This window comes from Pollicipes pollicipes, unplaced genomic scaffold (genome assembly GCF_011947565.3).
Source record: "Pollicipes pollicipes isolate AB1234 unplaced genomic scaffold, Ppol_2.1 Scaffold_7262;HRSCAF=8765_pilon_pilon_pilon, whole genome shotgun sequence".
Lineage (NCBI taxonomy): Eukaryota > Metazoa > Arthropoda > Thecostraca > Pollicipedomorpha > Pollicipedidae > Pollicipes > Pollicipes pollicipes.
In genome coordinates, this window is record NW_023597055.1 from 5,669,210 (window position 1) to 5,689,158 (window position 19,949).

A 19,949-nucleotide genomic window follows, 5' to 3' on the forward strand; every position below is an offset into this window, starting at 1 on the left:
CTTGCGCTGTTCGGTCCTTCTGGTGCGCCAAGTTCCAACATTACTCATCTTGCATTTTCTTCCTCCATTCCACCAATCACGGTGCTGTGAATGGCTGCCGGAGCAGCGAGCAAGATGGTGGAGCCCAATGATCATAATTGCACATGAATACGTTTACAAACATAAAACGCCGCGCCCGCGTCGTAGATTTTGGAGGGAAATTGGGTGGTCGTATGTGGTGCGGGTGTTCATTGTGTAGGAAGATGAGATGGAAGTGAGGAAGTTATTTAAAGGTAAATGTATAAGACTGCGATCCAAAACGTCTCGTCTCTCAAAGCTGTACAGGTGACACGTAGCACAAAACCGCCGAAATGTGACGTTGCGTGTAGCGGCCTTAGGCTGCCCTTAAGTTGCGCGTGTTAAAGTAGGTTTTTGCCGCAGGGGTCGCAAGAAATGCGTGATGCGCCAAACATGGCCTACTAGCGAAATCGCGGCAACAATTGCAGCACACGTATGTCGTGAATCTGAGTGCTCAGATTTTGCTGCAGTCAGCACGAAATTGAGCGCATAGAGGGTCAACATGACGAGGAATTGTGGTGTTTCAAAGGTGCTTCAGACAATTCCCAGATGTTTTTTGTGAGCAAGTGGAACTCCAGTTTGATTTGTTGTGCACCAGTGGAAAAAATGTAGAAAGGTGGCACAATGGGGTGAAAGCTTGACATTTTTGAAGTTGAAGGTAATTTTGACATAACCGTTCTGATATGATGTTGATGTCTTAGTTTTCCATGTTCTGTCAGCCCAGTTCAGTCAACAGTTTGCCTGGGTAAGAGCTTCCATGGATGAGTGCTTGTTATGTGGATCTAACTCACAGTCTCATAAATCCTTTTATGATCATTTTAATAAAAAGTAAAGAAAAATCAAGCAGCAAAACTGATGGGGCATCCTTTTGATGAGCATTTTGCTCATCTGCATCACTCTTGTCAGGCAGAATTGTGCTGAAATTTGTCATTGCTTTTCTATAAAGGGTACGCTAATAGAAGCCAAGCAATGCCACATGATAATGTCATAGAATATTGGCTCTAAGCACTGAAACTAATGCTGTGCATAAAATTCTGGAAGCTCTGACTCACAGTGCATATGTGCTAAAATTGTTCCTGTGGTGGATCACAAAATTTGTGTTCTCTGGTAGACTTCTGTGGCCAAAGGTATCATACAACCCTGCTGAGGACAGCCTACACACCCTTCTGACCTCATCTGACCTTGAGGCTCCTACACCACCTAGTCCAGGCTGTCCTAGGGTGGGGGAAATGGCCTTAGGAGGTCTGGCCCCATGGTGAAGAGTGGCATTGAATATGGTTGTGATGGTTCCAAGGCAGAAGCCAAGACTTGTGGAGGTTTAGGTATTTGTGTACCAGTGTGTGGGAGGAACCTTGGCTTCCTGGTAGAGATCTTGAAGATGAATGTATTAGAGATGCTGAAGCACAGATTAATGCCTAATGAAGGGACGTATGTATTTTTTACATTCTCCTGGACCTTTTTTAGTTGTTATTGATAGCACTTGTAAGTCAGGGTTATTTAGCAAAATTTCCATGTCAGTTCCCTCTTAGGGGCAGTTTTTTGTTTGTTTGTGTTTTTTCACGGCCATCTCAGTTTGACAGATGCATGCAGTCATGATGAGACAAAGACAAGTTTATCAGGGCACCATATTCTCAATCTTGAATGCCAATTGTTACCTTCAGAAGTCAACAGGGGTGCCTTCATTGCTTGTGCACTTCACCTTTCTAAACCATGACATAAGGGCATTTACCGAACAGATGCCACAGAAATGTGCAATGTGTGCTATCCATTCACAGTGCCAGGGAGTGTGTGTTGCCACATGTTTTCGAACATTTTGTTTCATTAAGTTTTATGAACAGTCTTCCCTTAAAGACATGCAATACTATATGCATAGCATTTGGCTTCCTCACTTTCCAAGGATGCTTATATAGCCAAAAGGCAAAATCAATGATATGCTTGTGAGCACCCCTTTTGCCAGTTAAACACCCCTATTTCAGAATCTGGCTCAAGAACAATGACTCCAGAATCTAGCCCATCTGTATGCAACATGAAGAAAGCATTCAGAAAACAGTTATACACAATATGCAATTTTGTCCTAATTTTGAAGTTATATACTGGCTGTTGACTTTGCATTTCTTCAGTTTGAAGCTCCTGGCTTCAGCATTGGTCTGGTGTGCACCACAACTGTGGTATTTTGTTTCATGTTGTAATAATCCAAAGCCACTGGCCTTTGCATTGGTTTTATATTTCAAAGCTGTATGTCACCAGCTTTGACTTCAAAGCCAGGAGCCTGGCTTCATCCCCATACCTGGCATATGCAAGCACTTTGTAGGAAGAAGGCTAGCTTTTTAGTATTTGGGGATGCATGTTGAAATGTCAAATTTGAGGGTTTGAGAATTGAACCATTTGCATGAACTGTTTGTGTCATACTCACAAACTATATAGGGTGTTCTGGGTGAGATTTGGCATTCCAGAAAGCCTTCTGTAACCCATTGTCACACTTCATCTTCATATTCTTTGGTCTAACCCCAGTCATGTCTATCACATATGCATATACATGGGAAGAAATGACATGGCCTGGTAGCTGGAAAAGCATTCAGATGATGCTTTCCTCACACCAAGCACTCTTTTTCTTCATAAAAACATTTGTTGCTTTTTCATGATGACCATCTTGATGGCACCAAGTGCACCTCAAGGTGGCGAAGAGCATGAAGCCCACACTCTGGCAATGGCAAGGTGATAAGGATAGGATACATGAGGATACACACAAGGATAAATGATGATAGCTGGGCTCTAACTAGTCTGTCTCCTCCTCAGTGTCCTGTGTGGAGCCCACACAGCTGTGAGTCTCGGAGCGTCGACGTACGCCGTCGGCCGACCGACCGTCAGCCATGAGCAGCACCGACAGCGCGGGTGAGGCGTCGGCGGCGCGGCCGTCGGACGCCGAGCGGGACGCGGCGGCGCTGGCCGAGGTGCTGGCGGGCGCGCTCAGCGTCAAGAGCGTGGCCGAGAAGTACCACATCCCGCGTGGCACGCTCTGGAGCCGCGTCATGCGCTACCGCCTGCAGCAGCAGCAGCAGCAGGCGCCGCCGCGCCGCCGCGACTCGGCCGCGGACGCGGACGCGGCGCCGGCGCCGCGCGCCACCCGCCGCGCCCTCTCGTGCTCGCCGGCGCACGCGCCGCCGCTCCCAGACGCGTTGCGCCCGGCGGAGGCGCCGTCGCCGCCGCCGCCGAGCGAGCCGGCTCCGAAGGTTCGCCACCGGCCGGCGCTCAGCAGCCGCTGGCCGGATGTCGCTGTCCGGATTTCGCGCAACCTGCGGCTGCCGCTGTCGGCCGTCGAGCGCGTGGACCGCGCCATCGTGTCGGTGCTGGCCCAACGGGCGTCGCTGGCCGAGGCGGCCGCCGTCGCCGGCTTCTCCGCCCGCTGGATGAAGGCGCAGGTGCGGCGGTACCGGCGCAGCCCCAGCAGTTTCGTGTGGCGCGCGCGGGTGTCGGGCGCGGCCGACTGCTACGTGGACGGCGACGCGGGCCCGGCCGCCGACGCGCCGTCGGACGCCAGCGGGGACGAGGCCGCCGGCGACGGCGGCGAAGGGAGCGTGGAGGGCGCGAGGACCGAGATGAAGTGCGGCGAGGAAGGTGGCGCCGGAGCGGCACCGAGCGGCGGCAGCGCGCCGAGCGAGGGATCGAGTCGCGCGCGCGACTCCAGCTCAGACGCCGCCGACTCGGAGTCGAGCAAAGACGGAGTCGAGGAGTCCGTTGCGGGCGCCGCGGGGCCGGCCGAGTCGAGCGCGACCGGTGCCGAGCGGTTCGGTGACGAGCGTGCGGGCGCGGTGTCGGACGGTGACCGCCCTGGCTGTGATGGTTCCAGCGGCGGCGCCGAGGGATCCCTGCGCAGCCTGGCGGCCGACCCGGTCGTCGAGGGGCCGTCCGATGGCGACGGGAGGGCTCAGCCCGAGTCTGACTCTGACTCGGTCAGCGTGTCCAGTCCCGGCGGCGGCGCCGCGGGCGGTGGCGGCAGCGGTGCGGACGCCGGCGCCGGCGACGACGGTGAACGAGACGCCGGTGCTCCTGCGTGCGTTAGTGACGGTGCTGGAGATGAGGGCAGCGAAGATGACGTCGCGGGTGACGAAGCTGCTGGTGGCGATTGTGACGCCGGCGGGGACGTTCGTGCTGGGACCAGCGGAGGTGCTCCGACATCCAGCACGGGCCCCGTGTCTGCAGTGGACGACAGAGTGTGCGGCTCGCCCGCGGCCCCGCCGGAAGACAGGCGCGCAGAAGGCGCCGGAGCTGCTGAACCGACGAGTCCTGGTCGCGTTGAACAGGTCGGCAGCCAGTGTCCGGACGCGGCGGAAAGCGTCGACTCGAGTCGAGACCCTGTGCGAGCCGGCGGTGTGATTCGGGACTCCGGTAGCCGAGCGGACTCGCGCTCGAGTCCGCACCGCGGGGCTGAGCCGGCGGCTGAAGTTCGGCCTCCGGATTCCGAGTCCGTGTCGGATTCACCGGAGTCGAGAGCAATGGAGCCGAAGCCGGCACCGAGCCGCGAGTCGTCTCGTGCCCGTGATGACGCGGAGCCGCCCCGGCCGGAGAGACTGGCCCCGAGCGAGAGCTCCGGCGGCGGAGGGACCAAGCCTGACGCGTCCACCACGCAGGAGGCGCCACATCTGACGCCGCCTGGGGTGTGTAACGACTCGGTACTGGACGCGACAATGGTCAGCATGCCGGCGGAAGGTGTACAAGAAAGCGTGGCGGAGACGACGCGGGATGGCTGGCGGTCGGGCGCAGCCGCTGCTCCGGCCGGCGGCTTGGTGGCCGGGGCTAGTCCGGAGCCGGGAGCCGAGTGCGCGGCCGGCTCCCGGGAGCGCGGCCACTCCGACGCCGGCTCCCGCGAGCGGCGCGACTCGGCGGGAGGCTCCGCGGGGTCCGCCGGCGCGGACGGCCATGGCGACCGGCGGGACGCTGCCGGGGACTCGCGAAGGCGGCGGCACGCCAGCGGGGGCTCCGACGAGCGGAAGGACTCGGCGACGAGTTCGCGGGACCGACACGGCTCGGGCGGCCGCCGGCGGTCCCCGGATGGTCGCAAGCGAGACCGCTCCGACGACCGGTCCCGACATGGATCCGACAGCCGGTCCCGACATGGGTCCGACAGCCGGTCCCGACACGGCTCCGACAGCCGGTCCCAGCATCGCTCCGACAGCCGGTCTCGGCACCGCTCCGACAGCCGGTCTCGGCACCGCTCCGACAGCCGGTCCCGACACCGTTCTGACAGCCGGTCTCGGCACCGCTCCGGCAGCCGGTCCCGACACCGCTCCGACAGCCCCGAGCGGCGGCGGCGGCGGCACCGGCGCCGCAGCCGCAGCGGACACGGCCGTAGCCGCAGTCGGCACGGTTCGGCAGGTGAGGGCGAGGCCGGCTCCAGGGAGGAGCGGGAGAGGAGGCGCCGGGCGAACCGGGACAGGGAGGCGAAGCGCGGCGAGCCGGGCGGGCATGGAGCAGATGAGAGCAAGCACGAGCAGCTTGGGATCGAAGATGACGAAGCAAGACGTGAGCACGGAGGTGATGACGACGAAAGTGGAACACTCAGACAACAGAGATTGGAAGAACATGCTGCACAGCGCACTGAAGACAGGGAGAACCGTGGGGACAAACATTATCACTTGAGTAATAACGCAGACTTCCTGGAGCACAGGCAGCGGCGTGAGCCGGGTGGCGAGAACCAGAAGGACAGACAGACTGACGCGCGGGAGGAGGAGGTAGGTAGCGCTGCTGGAAAGAACTTAAGTGTGGTGGACTGTCGCACCGACAGGCAAGAGGCCGCGAACCAATCACCAGGCGGCGCTGAAAATGACAGCCAGCGTGACAAACACCAGAATGAGACCAGCCTAAAGAGCGAGTCGTCGAGCTTCCCGGAGCTGGCGTCGACCGGCCGAGGACGGCGGGGCAGCGGCTGCGCAGCCTCGGACGATGGCGGCCAGAGCAGTGAGCGTGTGGGCGACGCGGCGGCCGAGACTTCGGGTGAGATCGGTGTGGCGGCCCCGGTGGAGGCGGACGCGCGAGGTGGGGAGGCCAGCGGCCCTCTCAGCGAAGCAACAGCGAAACCCCTTGAAAGCGTCGCTCAGGAGGCAGCCGGCACCGCCGACTCTGGCCATCAGCTCGGCACGCAGGTCCCGCGCGCTTCAGCGCCGGCTGTCAGCGACGGCACTGACGTGGAGCCGGACGGCGCCCAGCCGGCGGCGCGGCGTGGCACGCTGCGGTCGGCCCAGCAGCAGCCGGACCGTTCGCGCGCGGTCGAGCCCGCCGACCAGGCGGTGCCGGGCCCGAGCGCGCTTCGGCGGAGCTCGCGCCACGACTCGACCTCCTCGCCGGCGCGCCCGGCGTCGGCGGCCGAGGCGCCGTCGGCCGCCGCGCGCCTGAAGGCGGACGGCGACAGCATCGCAGCGCCGCCCGCCGACGTCGTGACCAAGCTGGACGAGGCGCTGTACGCCTGGCTGATCGGTCAGATGGGCTCCAAGAAGGCGGCCGACACGTTCGGCGTGAGCCGCAAGCTGCTGCGCGGTCGGCGCGACGCCATGATGAAAGAGCAGCGCGCGCGCTTCGTGAAGCGGCTCAAGCGCCATGTGCAGAGCATGGAGGCGGCCGCACTGCCGCCGCCGCCCGTCACTCGCGCCAGCCGCGCCGCGCCTGCGCAGTCGGCTCCCGCCGGCAAGGTACGGCCGTCGTTTGCGGAAGCTCTGATGACGTCAGAGGCTGTGCTGGCCGGCCCGCGAGCTAAGAGAGCCACAAAGAAGGACGCAGACGCCGTCAACGTGCTCTCCGAGGCGGACATGCGGAAGGCGCTGGCGGACGTGGACGCCGGCGTCAGCGTTGCCACCGTGTCGACCCGCTACAAGATCTGCAAGACGTGGTTGTTGCGCTTCGTGGAGGAGCGCGCGGCCGGACGGACTCTCTCCGAGGTGCATCAGCTGTACACCAAGACCGCGGCGGCGCGGCGCGACGAGGAGCACATCGCGCGCGCCGTCAGCCTCGTGCTCAAGGGCCACTCGCTCAAGAAGATCGCGCGTCAGAGCAACCTCGGCCTCAACGTGCTCAAGTACCACGTCAAGAAGCACCGGCAGCGTGCGAGGGGTGACGTTGAGGCGACGTCGAGCTCCCAGGAAGTGCCGGCGCCGGAGGAAGGCGGCGAGGCGGCGGCGCTGGTGGAGCAGGGCGACGCCGACCTGAAGACGGGGGAGGAAGCGGAGGAGGAGGAAGCCCAGGCGAGGGACCCGTGGAAGCGATCGCAGGAAGCCCCGGCTGACGAGCTGCAGAGGGGAGCGCAAGAGGAAGCCCTGGCGAGGGAACCGCGGAAGGAGACAGAAGAGGAAGCTCCAGCTAAGGATCCCCGGGAGGGGGCGGAGGAGGAAGCCCCGGCTAAGGACCCGCAGGAGGAACCCGAGGCGGAGGACCCATCGCTGACGGGTGAGGCGGCCGCCGCGGCGGCGCCAACCCCAGTGTCGCGCGGTGAGCTGCGCCGCGCGCTGGCCCGGGTCGCCGCCAACCCGCGGACGGCCAGCGCCGCCGGCCGCCGGCTGGGCCTGACCGAGTCGCAGCTGCGCCGACTCTTGCGGCTCAGCCGCACCAAGCGCGGGCGCGCGGACGCCGCGTACGCCGCCTACCGCGCCGCGTTGGCCGCGGCGCCGGCGGCGCGGCCCGCGCGGGCGGCCGAGGCAGGGCGCGCACAGCGCCAGCGCCGCCCCCCGCAGCGACTGGTAGAGGCGGCTGAGCCGGCGTCGCCGCGCGCTGCGCCGCCGCCGCCGGTGGCGGACCTGGCGGCGCGCGCCGAGCTCGCCGCCCGCGCCGCCAGCGCCGCCGACCAGGGCGACTGTCCGCGCGACGAGGCGGCCGCGCGCTTCCAGGTGACGGAGGCCGAGCTGGAGGAGGCCGGCCGCGCCATCCAGAACATGCCGCAGATCAAGAGGAAGCTGACCACGCTAGGCATGCGGCGGGCCGTGGCAGCCGTGGTGCGCGGCCGGCCGCAACAGTGGGCTGCGGCCAACTTCAAGGTCAGTGGACTGTCGACGGCTGTAAAGCCAGTTTACTGTGGCCAACCTGCGGGCCATTGGGCCTTGTTCAGCCGCCGGGTCGCTGGGGCGTGGCCAGCTACAGGGGCAGTTTGCCTGCGAGGCCGGCATCTGCGGCCGGCTTAAGCTCCGGCGTTTGTTTCCTCTCAGATGAGAGTCCTGGTGATCCGATCCAAACAGGGCTCGTCTCCTTAAGCCTGTCGTGCCAGAGTGACGTCACCTATTATGATGTCATTCAGGCGATGTCATTCTGGCGACACAGGCTGAAGGAAACAAACACAGGTTGCCATCGGGCGCATCGCAGCTTGGTGTGGTTACGGATATTTTTGTAGTTGCCTGGCAGCTGGTTTGAATGTATTCTTTGGTAAAAAAGAATAATGGAAGTTCACGCCTGTTTTAAGTCTGTTTTGTGTGGGTCGAACGACAGTGTCTTTCCGTCGCAAATGTGCCTGTTTCTGCTCCGAACCTTTGTGATGTCGACATCATTAAGTCGTTCACGATTTGTTCCCGGGTTCATTGAGTCACGATTCGTTCTCACAGGCCTTATATCCCCCCCCCCCCCCCCTCCTCTGGACCTTCTGAACAGACCGTCCAGTCCAGACCTGATCGTATAGTAGCGAGGGATCTTCATGCCAGATATCTCATACTGTCTGTGGCTTGCATTGTTCGCAGTTGTCATTGCGAGATCATGCTAGGCCGGTAAACTTTTTCACCACTGAACCTGGATGGCTTTGCATTTACAATGCTCAAATGCCAGAAAATAGGTGATGCCGTGGAATGTCTGCGCTCGCGTTGGGGATTTTCCGGCTTTGGTCTGATGCCACGTTTGAACTGTCATAACTGCAAAGGTGGGATGGGAATGATAAGTGACGCGCAACGTGCAACCTTGTTTCGTGTTTTGGAACGTCCAGATAATGCTATGTAGCCGCATATGTCACGACAGTATCATGGATCACGGAGGTGCCGGGTTTTGCTATTCTGTCTGCTCATAACCTGTGCCGCCACAGAGTGCAAGCTTTAAACGCTCAAGAGATGTGCAGAAGTTTGTGCGACGCAACCAAACAAATTTGCGGTGCCACCCACTGAAGAGGTTGGCGAGAAACACTGACAGGAGTTGCGCGAATGCTTGGCCTTATTTAATGCTAGTCAGTACCTAAGTGTGTTCAGGTCTTTTCTGGCCTCTAAACGATGTTGATTATTGTTGAAAATAAGAAGTAGCAGTTACTTACGAGGTGGGACAACTTAACAAACGAGGTTTTTTACCTCAGGAGCAGATCGTCTGGGGTACATCCAATGTCTAGGCATGTGATAAGCCGGTCGTTCAACTGTGATTTTGTGCCAGATCACCCTGTAACAATATTTTTGTTCGCGTTCATTTGCGTCATCTTTCGGCTTCGTCAGGTTTTCAAAGCTGATGACCGAGTTTTCGTCACCCGTTGAATAATTGAAGTTGGTAAGAAAGTTGCAAATTTTCGGCGCCCTGGCTCTACAGGTGGATGATGCAATGGTTAAACCCGGGCGTGCCGAACCCTTGTCCATCCCAAACCCAAACCCAAACCCAAACCCAACCCGAATCCCGAACTGGGCTGGGCGTGGTGCTGACCGTTCGCGCGGCCTCCAGGTCTCGGCGATGGCGCTGTGGAAGACGCTGAAGAAGCTGCGGGAGGCGGGACTGATCGGCCAGCACCTCGGCAAGCGGCGCTTCATGGGGGGTGACGCGCCCTCCGCGGATGGTGACGGCCCCGTTACCGCCGGTGACGGCCCCGCTGCCGCCGGTGACGGCTCCTCCGGCCCCGGTTCGGACGAAGCTCCGGCGGCGCCGCAGGGTGGACCGTCGGGCGACGGGGACCACCTGCCGGCCGCGTCCGATTCCGAGACGGCCGGCCGGCAGCCCGCGGATGGCCCGGCGGCGGACTCCACGCCGCCGCAGGCCGGGGAGGGAGGCGCGGCGCTGGCGCAGGCGCCGACGCCGGCGACGGCGCCGACGGCCGGGCGGCACCGCTCCAGACGCCAGCAGGTGCCCGAGGCGGTGCGCCAGGCGATCGAGGCCTGGCGCTCGGGCCGCATGACGCAGGCGGTGGCCGCCAAGCACTACGGCGTGTCCGTGTTCATGATGTACTACCACCGCCAGCGGCAGGGCGGGTCGGGCGCGGCGGGTGGCAGTCGCGCCGCCGCCGCTGCCTCCGTCTCCGCCGCTCCTGCCGCCGCCGCCGAGGCCGCGGCCGACCCGCGTCTGGAGCACATCCGGCGCGCGCTGGCCGAGGCCGAGGCCGGCGAGAGCAGCAAGATGGCCATTGCCAAGAAGTACGGCATGAACTACTTCACCTTCCTCTACTACTGGAAGCGCAAGCAGGACGGCAAGCCGCTGTTCGTCGGTCGGCTGCGGGCGCCGCTGCCGGCGGCAGCGGCGGCGGCGGCGGCGGCGATCAGGCCGAGCGGCGCCTCGCAGCCGCTGCTGCCGTCGCAGGCGCGCCGCCTGGAGACGGCCGTGCGCGAGCTGGACGCCGGCGCGTCGCTGGCGGACGTGGCGGAGCGCTGCGGCCTCTCGCCTCTGCGTCTGGAGTTCGCGCACCGTCGCCACCGCAGCGGCCGGCCGCTGCTGCGCGGCGTCGACCGCGCGCTGCTGCACCAGTCGCAAGTGCGGCGCGCGGCGCGGCTCGTGCGCGAGCAGGGCGTGCCGCGCCGCCGCGCGGCGCTCACCTGCGGCGTCTCCCCCGTGGCGCTGGGCGTGGCGCTGCGCCGCCAGCCGGACTGGCTGCGCGAGCGCTCGCCGCCGCCCGAGGAGCCGGCGCCGGCGTCGGCCGCCGCCGAGGGTCCCGGACGAGATGCGCAAGGCGGTGGGTGCCGTCATCCTCGGCAAGATGTCGGTGAAGGCGGCGTCGTCGCTGCACCGCGTGCCGTTCCTCCAGCTGAAGGCGCTCTGCCAGCGCATGACGGCGCGCTATGACAGTCGCGGCGCCGTGGTGGTGGAGGCGGCTGGCTCTCCGTTCCCGCCGCCGCAGCCGTCGACGCCGCCCACTGCCGCGCTGGCTGCGCCGGCCGAGACGCCGGCGGCCGTGGAGGCGCTGCTGGCCGGCCTGAAGCCACGGATGCGGGACGCGGTGCGTGACGTGCTTGCCGGCAAGAAGAAGAAGCCGACGGCGCTGCGGCACGGCGTCAACCGAACGGTGCTGGCGAACACGATGCGGCGGCTCGGCCTGCACCCGCCGGCGCGGCCGAGCGCGACGCCCAAGCCGGAGCCGCCGCCGGAGCTGGCCGACCGGCCGGAGGCGGACAAGTTGAACGGTCTGCGGCCGGCCATGCTGGCGGCCGTGCTGGCCGTGCTGGACGGCGCTGACGTGCCGACGGCGGCGGCGCGGGCCGGCGTGCTGCCCGGCCGGCTGCTGTTCGTGCTGCGCCGGCGCCGCCTCGGCGCGCCGCCCGTCTCCAAGCTGCGCCTCACGCGCACGGCGGCCGGCTACGCGGTGCAGCCGGCGCCGGCCGCCGCCGTCGCGCCGCAGGACTGCCTGCCGTTCCGCGACGCCGTGGAGCGCGTGCTGCTGCTGGGCGAGGAGGCGCCGGCGGTGGCGGCGGCCGCCGGCCTGGACCCCGCGCTGCTGGCCGAGCACGTGCGCTGGCGGCCGGCGCCAGAGCCGTTCCTCCACACGGTGCGCGACGAGGTGTTCGTGCTGTACACGGCGCTGGCGCTGATGGAGGCCGGCTGGGACCTGAACGCCGACTCGCTGCGCTGGATGTTCGGACGCTTCCGCGAGCTGGCCGGTCAGACGCCGGCGCCGCCCGACTCGCTGCGGCTGGAGGCCGTGTACGCGCGTTGGCCCGAGCTGCGCGGCGAGGTGCGACCCGACGCCGGGTCGCCCACCGAACCGTTCCGCGCCGCGTTCGCCGCCACCCTCGACCAGGTGTGCGACGAGTTCGAGCTGAAGCGCGGCGAGCTGGTGCTGCACGACGCCGGCTCGGCCGAGCGGCGCCGCACGCGCGAGGTGCTGCCGCTGCCGGTGGCCAAGCGAGCCGCCCCAGGGCCACGTCTGGGACAACCGCAACGGCTCCTGGATCCTGGAGAAGGACGGCAAGCAGCAGGCGTTCTTCGAGGTGGAGACGATCGTGGCGCGCCGCCAGAATGCCGCCACCGGCCAGGCCGAGTACCTGATCCGCTGGAAGGGCTACACCGAGTGAGTGGCCGCGCGCCCGCTCCGCGGCGCCGGCCGGCCCCTCGGCTCGTGTGCACGCTGACCGCGGAGGCTGCGTCAGTCTCCGCGCGCCCTTGCCACGGGGAGCCGCGTGTGGCCCAGCGGCCGCGTGATCGTGCGGGCTTCTCCTGAGGACGGGGCACTACCGGGATCAGCTGGACGACTGGGGGCAGGGAAGGTTTAGCGTGCGGGGATGTGTGTTCCTGCATACGCCGCTACATAGTGACCGTTTCCAGTAATGTGAAGCCTACGTGGTTGTGTTGGATGTCTGGATGCTTGCATCAGGATTGGTCTTGTTCAGTGTTGACAGCTGTCGTGCGTTGACTGTAAGGCCGATGGTACGTTACGTAACCACCTGCCTGTGGTACCTCCATTTACTCGTACCTCCCTCCCCCCCCCCCCCCTCCCCCCTCTTGCTGGATCCCTGTTATGCGCCAGTTTGGCTTGACTGCCGTCTTGCCATGACACTGTAGTAGGATCATCGCGGATGATATTGGTGCCAGTCATTGTCATGCAAAGTGCATGTGTCAGTCAACGTGTCATATTGTCAGTGTCAGTCAACGTGTCAGAGTGTCAGTGCCAGTCAGTGTCAGGGGGCAGCATGCCGTCACCGTTCCGGTGAGACCCGGGGACCCGGAGACCTCTGATACATCCCGTCCCCCTTGCCCCGCTCGCGTGACCCCGGCGTCCGCCCCTCCCTGGTGATGTCGCCTGAGGAGCGACGTCACGTCCGTGGGGTGCTCCGCGTGTGACGTCACACCCCTCCCGGCAGCTCGTGGAACACGTGGGAGCCGGAGGCCAACCTGGAATGCACGGCCACGCTGGCGGCGTTCTCGCAGCACTGGGACACGCTGTCGGAGAGTGAGCGGCGCCGCATCATCGGTACGGCGCCGGCACGTGTGGCACCCTCAGGTGGAGCGGCACCCTCAGGGTGGAGCGGCACCCTCAGGTGGCACCCTCAGGGGGGGGGGAGGGGGCTGGCGGCGAGGGGCGCCGAAAGCGAGGTCCGTGCTGTGACCTCCGGGGAGGGAGTCTGCCGTTGTCGCCGTCGCTGCCGATTGGCGCTGCTGTCGCCCGCGTGACCGGTGTGGCTTTACTGTCCCGTGTCGCCGTGCGTGTCGCGCGTGTCTGGCGCGGCTGTCCCGTGACGGCCGCCGTGCCCGCCTCTCTCTCCCGGCAGCGGACATGAGTCCGGTGTCTGCGGGGCCGCCTGCGCCGCCGCCGGTGCCCCCGTCGCCGGCGGAGCCGCCCCCGCCGCCGGTGGAGCCGCCCCCGCCGCCGATGGAGCCGACCGGCCGCCGGCGCCGGCGCCGCCGCTTCTGGCAGTGGAAAACGCGCCGGAGGTGAGTGGCGCCGCCTGAGGCCGGCGCTCTGCCGCCAGCCGAGCTCGCGCCAGCTGACGGCGGACGGACTGAGGGGTGGACCGACGCGGCATCGGTCGTGGGTGTGCTTTTCGAACCGGCTCGCTCGCTGTTGGCCTGGCGTGCAGCTCCCCCGCCTCCGTGCGTTGTGTGCTTCCGTATTCCCGTGCCTTACGTTGTCCTCGGCAGCGTGCGGCGCCATATTCTGAACCAGATCCTTCATTTCAGTAACCAGCGCACTCTGGACTCAATGGTGAAGGAGCGAGGGTCGCCGGCGTCGGCCTCGACTGAGACGGCGCCCGCTGCGGCGGCTGGGGCGGCTGCGACGGACTCGCCGGCCGGCGGCGCCTCCCCCGCCGCCGAGACGCCTCGCATCTCACTGCGCGTCAAAGCCGAGTTCGCTTTCATGAAGGAGACGGCCGGCGTCAGCAAGGCGTCGGAGCCGGAGTCGGAGCCGGAGCCGACGGCCGGCGACGGCAAGGAGCGGAGGTCGGCGCGGTAAGAGGGCAAGAGGTCGACGGAGAGTCACACAGGATCAGAGTTACAAAGTCGCGCCGGATCAGAGCTACACTGAAAGAGTTACACTGTCATCGGCATAGAGTCATAACACGGGCACAGAGTAACATAATTGCACCGGGACAGAATAACTGAGTCATGTCGGCAGTCATAAGGCTGACACAGAGTGACAGGGTCACACCGACACACAGCCGTACTGCTGGCACAGAGCTACAGTGACGCTGGCACAGTGGCCAGCTGTGTCGACATGAGACGTTCAGTAAATAACGGGTGCCGGAGACGCGCTCCGACGTCGGGCGCAAACCTGCGCATTTTGTGGCCGTTGGTGGAACAGATAGTGCGTTGGAGAAGTCGTAAATCGTCACGCTTAGCTCGGCTGCTTCTGACAGCATTAACGGCCGCTGTACTAAAATTTGGAAAACGGCGACTCCGCCGGTCTCTGGCTGCTGTGACTTCGTCGCCGCCAGTGTCTTGGAGATGCCGTAAATTGTCACGCTTGGCTCGGTTACTTCTGCCAGCATTAACCTCCGCTGTACTTAAAGTGTGGAAAGCGGCGAATCTGCCGGTCCGACCTCTGCGACCTCGTCGCCAGCGTCCTCCGGTGCCCGTGCGTCAGCGCGCCTCGAACGGGCGACGGCCTGACGCGGCCGGGCTGCTATGTTGCAGGTCCACCAAGGCGAAGGCCAACGCCCTTTTCAAGGAGTGGCTGCTGTCGCCGAAACAGATCACGATGAAGGCGATGAAGGAGTCGCTGGAGCAGGCCGACGACGGCGCAGGTGCGTGAGCGCTCGCCCTGACCGCGCGAGCGTGACCGGTAGCCGCCGCCGCCGTCGGCGCGCTGCCGGGCCGCGATCAACGGCGGGGCGGGCCAGTCACCGCATGGCGGGCGGCGGGGCTGCAGCTGCTGCGATAGGCGCGCCAATCCGGGACTGTGCTCGCCATCACGGACGTGCTATTGAGCAGCTTACAGTTGCGGGTTTCGGCTTCGTACAAGAGTGTGAAGTGAGATTTCTGTCGTGGTGTGCGCGTCGTCACCGACCGTGTCCTGTGTGTCGCAGGGCTGGACGCTCGGGAGCTGATGCCGGCGGCCGCCCGGGCGCCGGCCGCGGCCGCGGCGCCGACCCCGGCGGCGGCGGCGGCCGTGGCGGGCCGCGTCCGCCGCCGGCCCAACCTCAGCCTGGCGCGCGTGCTGCCCTACGGCGGCCAGCGCCGGCTGGACGAGTTTGTGTCGCGGGGCGGCGGCGGCGCCGCGCTGGGCAAGGCTGGCGGCGCCACCGTTCCTGCTGCAGCGGCGGGTTCCACTGACTCCGCCCCTGTCCCGGCCCCGGCCCCGGCCCCGGCCACGGCCACGGCCACGGCCACGGCCACGACTCCGGTCCCGGCACCTGTCCCAGCCCTGGCCCCGGCTCCTGCCTCGCCCGCGGCCTCGTCCCCAGCTCCGGCTTCGGCCTCCGCCACGGCCCCGGCTCCTGCCTCGCCCCCGGCCTCGTCCCCAGCCCCGGCTCCGGCCTCTGCCACGGCCCTGGCTCCGGCCTCGCCCCCGGCCTCATTCCCAGCCCCGGCAGTAGTACTGACCCCGGCTCCTGCCCCGGACCCCGCCCCTGCCCCTGCTTCGTCCTTAGCGTCAGCCCCTTCGCCTGTCGCAACTCCAGCATCAGGCCCAGCTCCAGCCGTGGCGCCGTCCCTACCGCCAGCTGCGCCGGAGGAGGAGCCGACCAGCGTCGCCAGGATGCGGGAGGAGCAACTACCGGAGGCTGGACCGGAGCGGCCGTCGACGCCGAAGCTTCGGCCGGCGGTGGCACGCGTCGGTCGCCCTCGCGCGGCAGCCGAGACCCCCCGGACCCTGCGACGCGTTTCGCCCGCCGAGGCGACGGCGGCCGACGCGCCGCCGAGCGGGGCAGTCAAGACGCGCGCCTCCACCCGCGACGCGCGGCTGGACGAGCGGTGTACGGATGGGGACGAGCCGGAGCGGCGACGCACGAGCAGCGACGAGCCGGAGCTGCGGCGGATCGCAAGCGAGACGGAGCGACTCCGGAAGCTGGACGAGGAGCTGAGACTGCTGGACGAGGAGGAGGAGGATGAGGCACCGCAGGAGGGTCTGCGGGAGGACTCTGAGACCGATCCAGCGCCGGCGCCGGCCGAGCAGGCTCCAGCGTCTCCGGCGATCTCGGAGCGGTTCACGAAGCTCGCCAAGGCGCCGCCGGAGCCGGAGCCGGAGCCGGTCCCGGATCCGAAGCCAGCGCCGACGCCGCTACCGGCGCAACAGGCGCAGCCAACGTCGCCCAGGAAGAGGGGTCGGCCGCCCAAGCACGCCAAGACGGCGGGGGCGCCGGCGGCCGCGCCGCCCGCCCGCACCGGGGCGGGGCCGGCCGGCGACTGTCGACCGGCCCAGAAGCGGCGCCGCTCGCGCGAGCTGGCCGCTGCCGTCGACTCCGGAGTCGGCAAGCGACAGCGCAAGGTTCCCAAGCGCTTCCTCGACGAGGACACTCTGTACTTCCCGGACACGGGGCCGGCGGCGCCGCGCACGCCGCAGCCGCCGCCGGTCCACGGCAGCGTGGCCGCCGCGCATTGGTGGGGAGACGTGTTGGACGGCGAGGTGGAGGCGGAGGGCACGCCCGAGCCGAGGCCAGGGCCGTCAGCGCCGTCCTCCTCCGGGAGGAAGAGGAGCGGCGGCGAGGGCGAAAGGGAGCAGGACGCGCCACGGCCCATTACTTTCCAGACGCCGAATAAAAGGAAGCCAATGGTGTTTGTCTCGCCCATCCGCAAAGATGACGCGCAGCCGCCCCCGGAGCCATCTAGCGGCGTTGTCAGGAAGCTTAAGTTGAACGCGCGGTCGGCGGGCGTCGTGCTCAAGTCGAAGGCGATCAAGATGCTTGTAAAGCCGCTGAGGCAGCGCGCCAGCCTGCCGGAGCCGGTGACGGAGCCCATGACTATACTGGACGCCAACGCCGATGTGGTGATCGAGGACGGACCAGTTATCATCAACGAGAAGGGCGAGCTGGTGCCGGCGCGGTCAGTGGCCAAGACCTCGCCGCAGGGCGCCCGGCTCGCCCGACCCGCCGCCAGGGTCGTCAAGTTCACCACGCCGCTCCCGCCCCGGCCATCTGCGCCACCAACTCCCGCGCCGCCGCCGCCGCCATCTTCTCCGCCTCCTCCTCCGCCGCCGCCGCCGCCGCCGCCGCCAACGGCTGCTCCGGAGGCGCCAACGCCGAAGCGGCGCGGCCGACCGCCGAAGAACGCGTCGGCGCCGGCCAAGACGCCGCCGCCGGGCAAGAAGCGTGGCCGCAAGCCGAAGCCGCCGCCAGAGCCGGAGCCGGCGCCGGCGCCGCCGCCCGCCGAGGAGGAGCCGGAGGAGGTGACGCTGGACCTGAGCGCGCTGATGGGCGCCGCCGACCACGGCGCCGCCGCCGCCGAGCTGGACGCCGACGTCGGGTACTTCGACGTGAACGGACAGTTCGTCGAGCGCTCGCCGGTGAAGAGTGACTGGAGCAGCTCGCGCTTCTCGGTCGAGGCGTCTGCCGCTCAGGACGACGGTAAGCGTCGCCGGAGGCTGCCAGGGGACGCCGGGGGCCGCCAGGGTGCCCTGCCGTCCACCCGGCCGCTGAGAGGGGAGAGTTTTCACTCCCCAGTGTCCTAAAAGACACTATTTGCGTGTGCATGTCTCTTCCGTCGTGTTGGTGTCCAACATTAGCCTGCACGCTCCTTAGTGTGCTGACTCTGAGATGTCGTGACCTCACGACTGCAGGATCTGTGCAGCAGACTCAGGTGAAGCCCATGCCCTGGCAATGCTGTGGTGCGGTTGGTGTTCGCCTGTGTCGGCGGCCTCGACGTCTGAGCGCGCTGCGCCCCTGCCGCCAGGTGTCGCTGCCGTCGGCGCCGCCGCCCCGATGGTGGTGGTGCTGCCCGACCCACAGCTGGCGGCACTCTCCGTGTTCGACGGAGAGACGCAGCCGCTGTGAGCGCAAACAGCGCCATCTCAGGAGCACCTGGAGAGGTCCGTCGCCGCGCGATGCGCCCGCCATCTCGTGGCCGGCTCGTCAAGCTCGCTTTGGGCGAGTGGCCGCCGGGCGGGCCTCGGCCAGCTGAGTACAAAGGTCCGGAGAAGTCTCGCTGGCGGGAGTGTGCGCGGTCGGGGCGTCACGCCAACGGCGCGCGACGACGCTGGCGCCTCTGGCGTACACCGCGCCAACTGAACAAAAGCCGTGCCTGTGTGGATGTGGCCAGGACTTGTCATGGCGAAGTCATTGGCCCTGAGGCTGTACATGATATTGGCCCCTGAGACCGTGCACGACCTGGGCCTCTGTGAGACCACATGACCTGGGCCCCTGAGACTGTACATGACCTGGGCCCCTGAGACTGTACATGACCTGGGCCTCTGTGAGCCTGTACATGACCTGGGCCTTCGCGAGACTGTACAGGACCCGGCCTCCGTGAGACCGCACAATTCTCGGGTCTCTGTGAGACTGCAGGAATCCGAGCCTCCGTGAGGACGGCGGCGCATCGCCGCGCCGCCGCTGGCTCTCCTGAGGATATCCGGTGGCATCCGCATGATATCCAGGAGCAGGCGGTCGCCAGACGCGGCGCGCCGGCCGGCGGCGGCGCCGCGTGAGTGAGGCTGGCGTTTGTACCTGTTGACTTGCCGACCTGCCAAGCCCTGCTGGCAGCGACGCGGAGCGTTTGAGCCGTTTTCGTGATTGTCACACTGTTCTCACTGATCTGTTTTTTGTTTGTTTTTTTAGTAGATTTGTAGCGCGTGAGTGAGCGGCTTGATGGCGCCGGCGCGGGACGTCGTGCGCATGCGCAGCTCGGCTCCTGACGGCGTCGGTCTGGCCTGTACATACATCTGTAAGACTATGCACACCGAAATACATGCTTTATTTCCTTTCGCTCGTTCGGTATCGGTGTCGGCTCGGCAAGAGGACGTGGCGTGAGTGTCGGTTGTAAACACGCGTCGGCTACAGACAACGCCGCTTTCGACTGGATGTCGCAATGCACCCTTATACCCCCAAGTCGGTGACACGGTGAACGCTCACGAAGCAATGCCCGAAGGATCGGAAGCGCGCCTTGCGTCCAGTTCTGCGCCACGTGCGGGCGGTGGTGCCGCGTCCGCCGCGCGTGGTCTTTGTTGATACACAGCCACTGATCGTTATCCGGGCGAGGACGCGTCGCGCCGCCGCAAATGCCGACACCCTCGCCGCGCTGGGGCTGATCCGCGGCCAGCACCGCGCACCTGATCGTGCCGCGCCTCGACGGTGCTCCCGCGGCTCAGGGCAGTAGCGACCGCGCCGCCAGGCCGCCGCCGTCCAGCCTCTGGCAGACCGACGTTCCTGCGCAGCGGCTGTAGCAGCACAGGCCGAGGCCGGCGCAGTCTCCATCGCCGCGGCAGCGCTCGAGCTCAGCCGCCTCCCGGCAGTTGTGCTCCTGGCGGCAGACGGGCGAAGCTCCGGTGCCGCCGGCGCCCGCCGGGATGAAGAGCGCTTCTGTGCGAACGCCGAAGCCCTGCAAGTGACCGCTGGTCGCCGCTGGTCGCCGGTCGGCTCGCGGCGGCAGCCGGGAGGACGAGGTCCTCAGAGGACGAGCTGGGGTCCTCAGAGGACGAGTCGGGGTCCTCAGGGGACGTGCCGAGGAGCCGCCGAGGGAGCCCAGTGTGGTGACGGACGGCTTCGGCGGAAACGCGGGCGGGAGCAGGCCCTGCGCCAGAATAGTATCGCCAACCTGCACCATAAGGCTGGGTAAGCGGGTGCCTTGTCCTCCATTCCGGAGACGCCCACGAAGCAGCCGTGGACACAAAT